This window comes from Doryrhamphus excisus, chromosome 11 (assembly GCF_030265055.1).
Source record: "Doryrhamphus excisus isolate RoL2022-K1 chromosome 11, RoL_Dexc_1.0, whole genome shotgun sequence".
Lineage (NCBI taxonomy): Eukaryota > Metazoa > Chordata > Actinopteri > Syngnathiformes > Syngnathidae > Doryrhamphus > Doryrhamphus excisus.
Genome location: NC_080476.1, coordinates 20,463,318 through 20,476,073, shown reverse-complemented (window position 1 = coordinate 20,476,073; position 12,756 = coordinate 20,463,318).

Genomic DNA, 12,756 nt, shown 5'->3' with positions numbered 1-12,756 from the left:
TACTGCAAGATACTGCAACTATTACATGTTATCATCAGTGTCAAACGATACAATGTTGTTGGAGTTTTTTTGGAGGGATTTGATAGTCGAAATAGCATTGTAAGCTAGCTCAAATTAACTTCTTTTCTCGTGCTATAATGCACAGAAAAAGGAAAGAAATGTGTTCATGTTTCACATAACGATTGTGAATTTCCAAATAGTGCAGTTCCTCAATAATATTTGGGATTTTAGAAATAAGGAGTTAGTATGTTCTCTGTAGGCGGCATTATGAATTATCCTTACTGGCCTTCTTTGCAGTACATTTAGCCAGTGAAGATTGCTTTTATAGTTATTATCCCATATTTCCACACAATAAGTAAGATATGGTAGAACCAGAGAGCAATAAAGAGTGTGGAGTGATTTCTGATTTGTTCAATATTGAAATATTTCCCACCACCTTATGTTGTATATTTGTAATATGAGGTTTCCAGCTCATTTTTTCATCTATTATGATTCCCAGAAATGTATTTTCTTTCACCCTTTATCACCTTTTATTTGTATTTGCTGGTACGTGTCTTTTCTACTGCTACCAAACAGCATGATTTTAGTTTTACTTAGGTTCAAGGACTATTATTACTATATTATTACTACTATTATTACTATTATTATCAAACTATCTTTTTAATCTGACCTTTTGAATAATTTATTCTGTGCTTCCTCCGGAACCAAAGGCATCAAAGGTATCATCTGCAAATAAAATCAACTTTGCAAATGTCATTGATGTACAAGTTGAACAGTTTTGGTCTCAGTATCGACCCCTGGGGTACTCCACATGTAATATTTAAATTTGCAGATATTTGTGTATTCTCCCAGCTGTATGTATTGCTTCCTGTCATCTAAGTAGGAAGAACTAATCCTCTTATTCCGTACCTTTCTAATGTAGTTATTAGGATGTCATGATTGATTGTATCAAAGGCTTTTGTCAGATCCATGAATACTGCGGCTGCACACTTCCTATGATCTATAGCGTTAGTCATTTCCTCCCTAATTTTGATCAGTGGCATGGAAGTAGAAATATTAGCTCTGTATCCATACTGACATTCTGATTAATGATTAATTTGTTCGCATTGATATATTTATCAAACCTGTTATTGCATAGCTTCTCAAAAATTTTAGAGAATTGCGGTAGTAAGGAGACTGGCAGGTAGTTTGTCCCCAAGTTGCTCTAATATTGTTTTTGTACTTGTCTAATAGTTGTAATAGTACTGTAATAGTACACACTCTTAAGATTGTAGTTAACGTATTTTTATAAGTCTAGACCTCGGTACATCTTGGTCTGAGCTACCTGAGCTGGCAGGTATGCTAGTTTGTCCGCGGGGTGAACCCTTCCCCTTTGACCTAGGCATTGTTGCGGTTGCTATGGAAACGCCGTATGTCAAGGCCGTCCGTCGATTGGCCAGTTAGCTCGCCTTTACAACCGTCTTTGATGTTTAATGTTTGCTGTTTTTAGCGAATGATGTCTCTCATCACTCGTTGTTGCAGCCTGGCAAGTCTCTACAAAGATTCCAAGATGTGACGGAGTTCAGGCTAGGAGCAGCCGCCAGCCAGGCTAGCTAGTTAGCATAGTAACGGCTAGTTATGGTCCATTGCTATGGTGAGTTGAGACCCAGAGTTCTCAGCGGTAATTAGAGATGCTGACACGAGTAATGGTTGGAAATTGTCCCAACAAAAGTTTAAAAACTCCCGCTTTTGAAACTAAATGTAGGTAGAATGTTGTATTCTTGTTGTATTAACCATGCCAACGTTTCAGATGATGAAGTTTGCGCGTTTGGAAGCGAGCCCTGAAAGAAGTTTGGGATGACTCAAAAGGCTCAGTTTCAAAGGGCCTGGTAAAACTGACCGTTTGTGATGTCACAGAGGGGTGGACTTCCTTATGTGGTTCATAGTTAGGAAGCGCTTTGGGATGCAATAGGACTCATTTTGTTGCATCTGGCAGGTTTGAGTTTCAAGTTGAGTCTTTACAGTACATATTAATTCATAGATATCAGTTTCTCAGTAGTATTTCAAATGGGGGGGATGTGAAAACATTTCTCAAAAAGTAACCGTTGCGTTTGAGCAATATGTCAAAACCTGAATTATGTTGTGTTTGACCTTCTTTCGTTAAATTCCTGTGTGAAATTGAGATCATGGTTCCACGCCGCCATGGAGGTAAATGCTAGCGTAGACAATGCTAATGCAAATAAAGATTAGATCCATCAGACATATCAGAGATACGCAGGAGGAAGAAACACTTTGCTGTGGATTGTGGCGGATTAAAGCACAATGTCGTTTCAAAAGGGATGATCTCCCCTTCATTCACATCCTGGAAGACAACATCTAATCCCCTTAACATTGAAAGCAAACGGGGGGAACATTTCACCTCTTCTCTTTGTAGCTTATATGCTAGGAGGACATGACACGTTCAGGCACCGTTGGTTCTACCTGGCGCTGATGAAGGACTTTCTTTAGGTTGTCTGCTCTGGCTGAGGACCGCTACTTTTATCCCGTGTGTTCGAGTTGGAGCGCTAAACCACATCCTGGTAGGTCACGCCTCACTGCAGAAAAGGGCACAAGTTGACAGGGGAGAAGAAAATACAGCATGAGCTTGCCATGAAAACATGACTTCCCAAATATGAAATATGAAATATGAAATTCACCATAGTGACTGGACAACTGCACGTTTTTTTTTAAATACTATACCATTCGATTCTCCTCCGCTTATTCGTGTCCGGGTGGGAGGGGCAGCAGTCTCAGTAGGGAAGCCCAGACTTCAGGGTCCCCAGCCACCTCTTCCAGGTTCACCGGGAGGACACCAAGGCGTTCCCAGGCCAGCTGAGACCCTCCAGCATGTCCAAGGTTTATCTGGAACTCTCTTCCACCAATTGGTACTTTCACGTTCCATTGCCTGCAGATACCTTCAGTGTGCAAGCGGATCCCATCTTCAACACGATATTTTACCATGACCGAGAGGCATCCAGACTAGATGCTGGAGCCACTTCTGGCTGGCTCCCCTCCATGTGAAGGAGCAGCGTTTCGACTTGGAGCCTCTCCCGGATGGTGAGGCCAGCTACGTACCCCACGGAGGAAACTCATTCACTCAGGAATCGCCTGGCTCAGCTCTCTCTTCGTCTGCATGACTGGAGACGCTGCAGAGACGCCTGTGGACCTCACGCTCCAACCCAAGATACTTGAACTCCTCCGCCCAGGGCAGGACCTCATTCCCAACCCAAAGGGATCAATCCACCATTTAACAACTGAGAACCATGGCCACAGTTTTGGAGGTGCCGAGTCTCATCCCAGAAACTTGACACTCGGATGCAAACTTCCCCCGTAAATTTGTTTTTGATCCAAACTAATTTCAAGACTGGACGAAGGAAAAACTAGCAATATGGAGTTATTCCAACAAGTGAAAGAAAAACTCAGGGAAGCTGGTATCACGTGATGTTGATGTTGACATTTTACTGGGCACGCCCTATTGACTATTCTCTATAGCGGCGCATGTAGACAAGAGATTGGAATATTCCTTTCCATATACCATTGTTTTCGGAAAAGTGGCTAGTGACTGATGCACGATCGTGCCCGTTGTGTATATTATGAAATACGTTTAAGATTTCAAGGTGCACATAGCAATGTATTGAGAGAGATGTAATATTTTAGCGCGCTCGTGTCAGCCATACTTGCAGGATGCTTGACCGTGCCCTTGTGCGACTTGTGACAAATGCAGAACCGTTCCTAAAATTCCTCATTGCAGCTCTGAGCTCCTCTATTTGTGGCTGCCGCTTGGACTTGGTGTCCAGAGAGGAAGTGGCTGCATGTGGCCAATCAGAGCGTAGGCTAGTGACTGATGCACGATCGTGCCCGTCGTGTATATTATGAAATACGTTTAAGATTTCAAGGTGCACATAGCAATGTATTGAGAGAAATGTAATATTTTAGCGCGCTCGTGTCAGCCATACTTGCAGGATGCTTGACCGTGCCCTTGTGCGACTTGTGACAAATGCAGAACCGTTCCTAAAATTCCTCATTGCAGCTCTGAGCTCCTCTATTTGTGGCTGCCGCTTGGACTTGGTGTCCAGAGAGGAAGTGGCTGCATGTGGCCAATCAGAGCGTAGGCTAGTGACTGATGCACGATCGTGCCCGTCGTGTATATTATGAAATACGTTAAAGATTTCAAGGTGCACATAGCAATGTATTGAGAGAGATGTAATATTTTAGCGCGCTCGTGTCAGCCATACTTGCAGGATGCTTGACCGTGCCCTTGTGCGACTTGTGACAAATGCAGAACCGTTCCTAAAATTCCTCATTGCAGCTCTGAGCTCCTCTATTTGTGGCTGCCGCTTGGACTTGGTGTCCAGAGAGGAAGTGGCTGCATGTGGCCAATCAGAGCGTAGGCTAGTGACTGATGCACGATCGTGCCCGTCGTGTATGTTATGAAATACGTTTAAGATTTCAAGGTGCACATAGCAATGTATTGAGAGAGATGTAATATTTTAGCGCGCTCGTGTCAGCCATACTTGCAGGATGCTTGACCGTGCCCTTGTGCGACTTGTGACAAATGCAGAACCGTTCCTAAAATTCCTCATTGCAGCTCTGAGCTCCTCTATTTGTGGCTGCCGCTTGGACTTGGTGTCCAGAGAGGAAGTGGCTGCATGTGGCCAATCAGAGCGTAGGCTAGTGACTGATGCACGATCGTGCCCGTCGTGTATATTATGAAATACGTTTAAGATTTCAAGGTGCACATAGCAATGTATTGAGAGAGATGTAATATTTTAGCGCGCTCGTGTCAGCCATACTTGCAGGATGCTTGACCGTGCCCTTGTGCGACTTGTGACAAATGCAGAACCGTTCCTAAAATTCCTCATTGCAGCTCTGAGCTCCTCTATTTGTGGCTGCCGCTTGGACTTGGTGTCCAGAGAGGAAGTGGCTGCATGTGGCCAATCAGAGCGTAGGCTAGTGACTGATGCACGATCGTGCCCGTCGTGTATATTATGAAATACGTTTAAGATTTCAAGGTGCACATAGCAATGTATTGAGAGAGATGTAATATTTTAGCGCGCTCGTGTCAGCCATACTTGCAGGATGCTTGACCGTGCCCTTGTGCGACTTGTGACAAATGCAGAACCGTTCCTAAAATTCCTCATTGCAGCTCTGAGCTCCTCTATTTGTGGCTGCCGCTTGGACTTGGTGTCCAGAGAGGAAGTGGCTGCATGTGGCCAATCAGAGCGTAGGCTAGTGACTGATGCACGATCGTGCCCGTCGTGTATATTATGAAATACGTTTAAGATTTCAAGGTGCACATAGCAATGTATTGAGAGAGATGTAATATTTTAGCGCGCTCGTGTCAGCCATACTTGCAGGATGCTTGACCGTGCCCTTGTGCGACTTGTGACAAATGCAGAACCGTTCCTAAAATTCCTCATTGCAACTCTGAGCTCCTCTATTTGTGGCTGCCGCTTGGACTTGGTGTCCAGAGAGGAAGTGGCTGCATATGGCCAATCAGAGCGTAGGCTAGTGACTGATGCACGATCGTGCCCGTCGTGTATGTTATGAAATACGTTTAAGATTTCAAGGTGCACATAGCAATGTATTGAGAGAGATGTAATATTTTAGCGCGCTCGTGTCAGCCATACTTGCAGGATGCTTGACCGTGCCCTTGTGCGACTTGTGACAAATGCAGAACCGTTCCTAAAATTCCTCATTGCAGCTCTGAGCTCCTCTATTTGTGGCTGCTGCTTGGACTTGGTGTCCAGAGAGGAAGTGGCTGCGTGTGGCCAATCAGAGCGTAGGCTAGTGACTGATGCACGATCGTGCCCGTCGTGTATATTATGAAATACGTTTAAGATTTCAAGGTGCACATAGCAATGTATTGAGAGAGATGTCATATTTTAACGCGCTCGTGTCAGCCATACTTGCAGGATGCTTGACCGTGCCCTTGTGCGACTTGTGACAAATGCAGAACCGTTCCTAAAATTCCTCATTGCAGCTCTGAGCTCCTCTATTTGTGGCTGCCGCTTGGACTTGGTGTCCAGAGAGGAAGTGGCTGCATGTGGCCAATCAGAGCGTAGGCTAGTGACTGATGCACGATCGTGCCCGTCGTGTATGTTATGAAATACGTTTAAGATTTCAAGGTGCACATAGCAATGTATTGAGAGAGATGTAATATTTTAGCGCGCTCGTGTCAGCCATACTTGCAGGATGCTTGACCGTGCCCTTGTGCGACTTGTGACAAATGCAGAACCGTTCCTAAAATTCCTCATTGCAGCTCTGAGCTCCTCTATTTGTGGCTGCCGCTTGGACTTGGTGTCCAGAGAGGAAGTGGCTGCATGTGGCCAATCAGAGCGTAGGCTAGTGACTGATGCACGATCGTGCCCGTCGTGTATATTATGAAATACGTTAAAGATTTCAAGGTGCACATAGCAATGTATTGAGAGAGATGTAATATTTTAGCGCGCTCGTGTCAGCCATACTTGCAGGATGCTTGACCGTGCCCTTGTGCGACTTGTGACAAATGCAGAACCGTTCCTAAAATTCCTCATTGCAGCTCTGAGCTCCTCTATTTGTGGCTGCCGCTTGGACTTGGTGTCCAGAGAGGAAGTGGCTGCATGTGGCCAATCAGAGCGTAGGCTAGTGACTGATGCACGATCGTGCCCGTCGTGTATGTTATGAAATACGTTTAAGATTTCAAGGTGCACATAGCAATGTATTGAGAGAGATGTAATATTTTAGCGCGCTCGAGTCAGCCATACTTGCAGGATGCTTGACCGTGCCCTTGTGCGACTTGTGACAAATGCAGAACCGTTCCTAAAATTCCTCATTGCAGCTCTGAGCTCCTCTATTTGTGGCTGCCGCTTGGACTTGGTGTCCAGAGAGGAAGTGGCTGCATGTGGCCAATCAGAGCGTAGGCTAGTGACTGATGCACGATCGTGCCCGTCGTGTATGTTATGAAATACGTTTAAGATTTCAAGGTGCACATAGCAATGTATTGAGAGAGATGTAATATTTTAGCGCGCTCGTGTCAGCCATACTTGCAGGATGCTTGACCGTGCCCTTGTGCGACTTGTGACAAATGCAGAACCGTTCCTAAAATTCCTCATTGCAGCTCTGAGCTCCTCTATTTGTGGCTGCCGCTTGGACTTGGTGTCCAGAGAGGAAGTGGCTGCATGTGGCCAATCAGAGCGTAGGCTAGTGACTGATGCACGATCGTGCCCGTCGTGTATATTATGAAATACGTTAAAGATTTCAAGGTGCACATAGCAATGTATTGAGAGAGATGTCATATTTTAGCGCGCTCGTGTCAGCCATACTTGCAGGATGCTTGACCGTGCCCTTGTGCGACTTGTGACAAATGCAGAACCGTTCCTAAAATTCCTCATTGCAGCTCTGAGCTCCTCTATTGTGGCTGCCGCTTGGACTTGGTGTCCAGAGAGAAAGTGGCTGCGTGTGGCCAATCAGAGCGTAGAGTAAATACGTAATGAGCATTTTGGCACAAATACCGATAATGACAAAATATACTCCTATCATACTATATAACGAGTACCGGCTCATCCCTAGTATAGATTATTCCGGACTTATGGTCCTATGTAAAAAAACGTCCTATGTCTGACAAAAAATAAAACAAAATTCTTCTCCCAAAAATGGCAAATTTAAAAATTTGTGAATGTGCATAAATGAAGTGTGTGTGTGTGTGTGTGTGTGTGTGTGTCACAGGACCACAACCATTCTTAGCTGTCCTGTGTTTTCTGGAGCTCCTCGATGAAGTGAAACTCGTGGCCTGCCTTCCAGTCTCTCCCGCCACATTCAGTGTGCAGGTCGGCGTGAAGATCCCGCGTGTGAACATGGATCCTTAACGTGCAAAGTTGGAGCTCCTCTGCGGAGCCGACGCTCCATGACATGGTTAACGTAGCCTGGTCGAGGCCGCCCTGCACACACGCGCGTGTGGTGGAGGGGTGGAGAGGCAGCAGGCTGCCCGACACGGACACGTCCTCCAGCCTGTGAGGCGACCCTGTGAGGCTGAGGATGGTGGCTGTCAGGGTTTGAACCTCTGCGTTGAAGACCACGGTGAAATGGAGGCAGGGTGTCGGTGAGGTTGACGGTGTGAAGCCGTGCTTCATTGGAAGCAGCGGGATTGGTTCTTCGGGCATGGATGGATCGTGCGTGGTGAGTCTGCTGTGCTCATTGTAAGCCATGCTACCACCAGTCACGGTGCAGCGTCTCTGCAGGGCCTTGCGTGTTTTGGATAGCATTTTAGGAAGATAAGGCAGGGACGCATGGCTGGCGTGCATGGGTTTAAAAAGAGGCGCCGTCAATGGCGGCGTGCTGAGGCGGCGCAAGGAGAAAAACGACTTGGGCTGCTCCTTCTGATCGCATACAGAATTGTTTTTAGTTGAGAAGGACCAGGAAGTCAGCTCCGCCTCCAAAGGTGCAGGGCTGGTGAACGTAGACGGGTAGTCCAGCGTATCGCCGTCCAGCTCTTCGTACTGCTGCCTGGATGATGATACGGGCGTGGCGGTCGGGGGCGGATTGCGGTCAAAGGCGAGCGGCTCAGCGGGAGACGATGCTGACGTCACGCTTTCTTTGTCATCACAACAAAGATGGCTTTTCCACCAGCACAGAACGCATCCCAGGAGCAAACACAGGCAGAACATGATCAGTCCCACCAGAAGAAGAACGTGGAGGTGAACTGGAACCAAAAAACAAAAACAGTAACTAACGATTGCATACACAGAAGAGCATGATTAAAATATCACAGGGTGTCATAGTAATCTAGTATGATGTACAGTGCTAGAATTGCGGCATTCTTGAGTTGAATCTTTGACTTACTTTACAGTGGAACCTCAGTTAGAGTACGCCCCAGTTAGTGTGTTTTCCTGTCGTGCATTTCCGTACATTTTCTGGTTGGCGTACAATATGGCACACATATCATGTCCATGTTAATGGACTAGTGCAGTCATTCCCAAAGTGTGGGCCGCGGCCCCCTGGTGGGACGCGGTGGTACTGCAGGTGGGCCATGAGAGGTCATTAAAAATATGATTCATTTTTTCAAATATTGTTTTTTAAATTATTTTTATTGTAAAATATTTATGGCACAATTACAATTTAATTAACAATTTAACAATGTATTAATAGGCCTACGTAATAACCTAGTGAGTGTTATTGACCTGTCACAATATTTTAGGAATAACAATAATAACATAATTATTATTAAACAATAACAATAATTATTGTATAATTTAGCAATAATAATAACAATAATAATAATAATCTCTCTGTGTGGAGTTTGCATGTTCACCCCGTGCATGCGTGGGTTTTTTCCGGGTACTCCGGTTTCCTCCCACATTCCAAAAACATGCTAGGTTAATTAGCGAAATTGTCCATAGGTATGAATGTGAGTGTGAATGGTTGTTTGTCAAAATGTGCCCTGTGATTGGCTGGCCACCAGTCCAGGATGTACCCCGCCTCTCGCCCCAAGACAGCTGGGATAGGCTCCAGCACCCCCGTGTGAGGAAAAGCGGTAGAAAATGAATGAATAATAATAATAATAATAACAATAATATTAGTTTAGTTATAATAATTAGTTAATAATGAGTTATAATGAAGTTAAGTGCTTTGAGAAGGCAGCATTTTGTCTATGTACTGTTTATAGGACAAAGCTGGGCCCTGAGTTGGTAAAGTTTGGGATTCCTGGACTAGTGGAATTGGCCAATAAAAAGGCGCTTAGAGCGTTTAGTTGTTCTACTCCCAAACTCTGAAACTCATTACCATGTGACATTCAAATTATTGCCTCACTCCCCATCTTCAAATCAGACTCAACCTCGCATTCGTACTCCCCAGGAATGCTTCTACACTGTCTGATATATACCGTATTTTCTGGACTATAAGTCGCTCCAAAGTATATGTCACACAAGGCCAAAAATGCATAATTAGGTAGAAAAAAAACATACATAAGTCGCACTTTTTTGTGGGTAATTTACTTTCCAAACTACTTGACCAAAACAGACATTACATCATCTTGGAAGGCAAGTTGTAACAATAAAAGAATAGAGAACAGGCTGAATAGGTGTAAGATATGCTAACACAATGCTTATTCAGCTACACAAAAAATAAACATAAACAGAAAAGGTGTCCATTTTTTTTTATTTATAAGTCGCTCTGGAGTATAAGTCGCAGGAACAGCCAACCCACGGAAAAAAAGTGCGAGTTATAGTCCGGAAAATACGGTATATATTTTCATTTATAAGTCACTCTGGAGTATAAGTCGCAGGAACAGCCAACCGATGGAAAAAAAAGTGTGACTTATAGTCCAAAAAATACGGTAACTTGTGTACGAATGGTGTTCCATAAAAGAAAAATATCCTTCACGTGTTCTGCGTACAGTGTCTGGAGTTACTTTACGTATAAATTCCCACAGCAAAACTCAACTTCTATCCCAATCCAGGAACCGAACTGAGGACCACCCACACATGCAGTATTAATTATTAATTATTGACTACCTTCCAGATGTTTGGCGAAGAGCACCTGAACCAGAAGCCAGAAGAAGAGGATGACCATGATGACCTCAATCATCCCCTTGCAGAAAAAGAGTGCCACAGACCGCCACAGAGGCTGACCCGGGTACTCCTCGTCATGGTAAGGCATGGTCACTAAACGTCCCAACAGAGTTTGTGATGCCTTGGGCCACAACAAAACATCGTCAGCATCCAGCTCTTCCTGTCAAAGCTTCTTCTTTTTATCCTTCGACAAAAACTTTATCAATAAAGAAACGATTAACGTGAGGTTATTGTGGTCGCTCCTCTTAAAAGTAGGGCAGTGAGTTCTTGGTCCGGAGTGGTACGACGGTATTAGTTCTACTAGTAGAGGGTGGGGTCTGTGGCGGTGATCTCCATCTCATAATACCCCGTGTGCGTCTTTCCTCCCCCAACATTCCCCCAGCTGTCCATCACCGCGTAATAATAATAAATCCAGCACGCCGTCACCACAGCCTCATCGCCATGTCACTTTCATTTCACTTATGGACCGTTTGCTATATATTAACCTTACTTTTCTCACATTTTATTCATTTTTTTCCCTTCACATTAGACGTGAAAATTTAATTGTATTTTTTATTTCATTTTTTTTAATTAAAGTAAATGGTCAATCTAAAACTATTTCATTTCGATAGAAATGATCAATTAAAATATTAAACATAAATACAACGGTAAAAGGAAATCTTAAATATAAATATAAAATCTAATGATTGGATGAATTAATTTTAATATAAATGCTAAATAAAAAATCTGAAAATAAACATTATGGATGTCCCCATCTGATCAGGATCGGCGGCCAATCCGCTGTATTTTTAAGATGAATTAATATCGGCTTCCAACAAGCGATCATGTCGATACAGTATCATTGTTGGTAGCGAAGGGCTACACACCAACATGCTAGGTGGGTAATCCGCCTCAAAGCTGCTTGCCACTCGACTCCCGCTACACCACCGTGCAGACTTGTCCGCAGTGTACCGTGGATGACGTTAGTTTGGAGTGTTTCCTCGTTTTTATAGAATCGTTTTTATCTTCTATTGTTTATTGGCAGTTAGCAAGTGGCTAACACTGTTAGCTAGTTTGCTTGTGACCATTGACCAGAACAGGAAACCACAAAGGAGGGCCTCCTGGTGGCTGGTGGGGTCCATCGGTTGGTCTACCGCTGGTCTTGACTCCTCGGCTCTGGTGCTGGACCTCCCCGTGGCTTGCCCCCCCCCCCCCCATTTGCTCATGCGCGGGCTTTCCCCCTCGCCCGCTCTTTTGTCTGGCTCGCTGCTGTAGTCCTGACGCTGGGGTTGAGGGCGGGCTGGGTTGTGGGTCTGGGACCCCTGAGTCCTCCGCCCTGTTCGGCCCCAGAAGGGAAATTTGAATGCGTAGACATGCGTGCACGCTACGCAGTTGGGTTGCACAACTTGGACACACAACTGGTGTGCTGAAGACAAACCATAACAAAAAGGGCAAGATTGTTAAGTGCTAAGTACTTTGAAAAATAAGTTCAGATGATGATGGATGATTGATGTATACAAGGAACGTGATAGCCACCGGCTGTTGTCAATTATGGCCATTGTTCAATCTCCCGATAATAAACAACAAACTGAAAGTCAACACCAAGTGCCAGCATGGCAGACAAGTGATTCCGTTGCATTATTATCGCAGTACTTTGTAGCGGCGCACCGCCAAAGTTAATTTACATGTAACGGAAACCTCGGTGTTCCTTTAAAAATCATCCAAAATTGTCAAAAACGGCCGATATGGCCAGTGACGTCTTTTAAAAAATGGAAGCAGTGAACATCAGAGTTAAACTGTCAAGTCTGTCATTAATTCTATTTAATAAAGCACGACTTGAATTGTTCTCATTCATTTCTCTACAGCAAATATTAAAGAAGTTAGGGTAGATTTCCTACCCAAAAATAGTGCATTTGGTCCCATTTGCTTTTAAAAAAACACTCACATCGACTTCCGTGACGGTGCATCGCCACCATCTTGTTTCCAGCAAATACGAAGGAAAACAAAACACAATAAAATCCAGCAGCTGTCTACTAGCTCGTTTCACAGCTCCTTAAAAACTATTGATAGGTTAATAATTAACATTTCCAATAACTTTTTGTGGTAAGTAAAGTTATTTTCTTACTCGGACGCAAGTTAATCTGTTCGGCTCCCGAAGCTTGTGTGGCTGCTGGCTTCTATGCTAGCAACTGGCATGTACACTTTGTGGTGC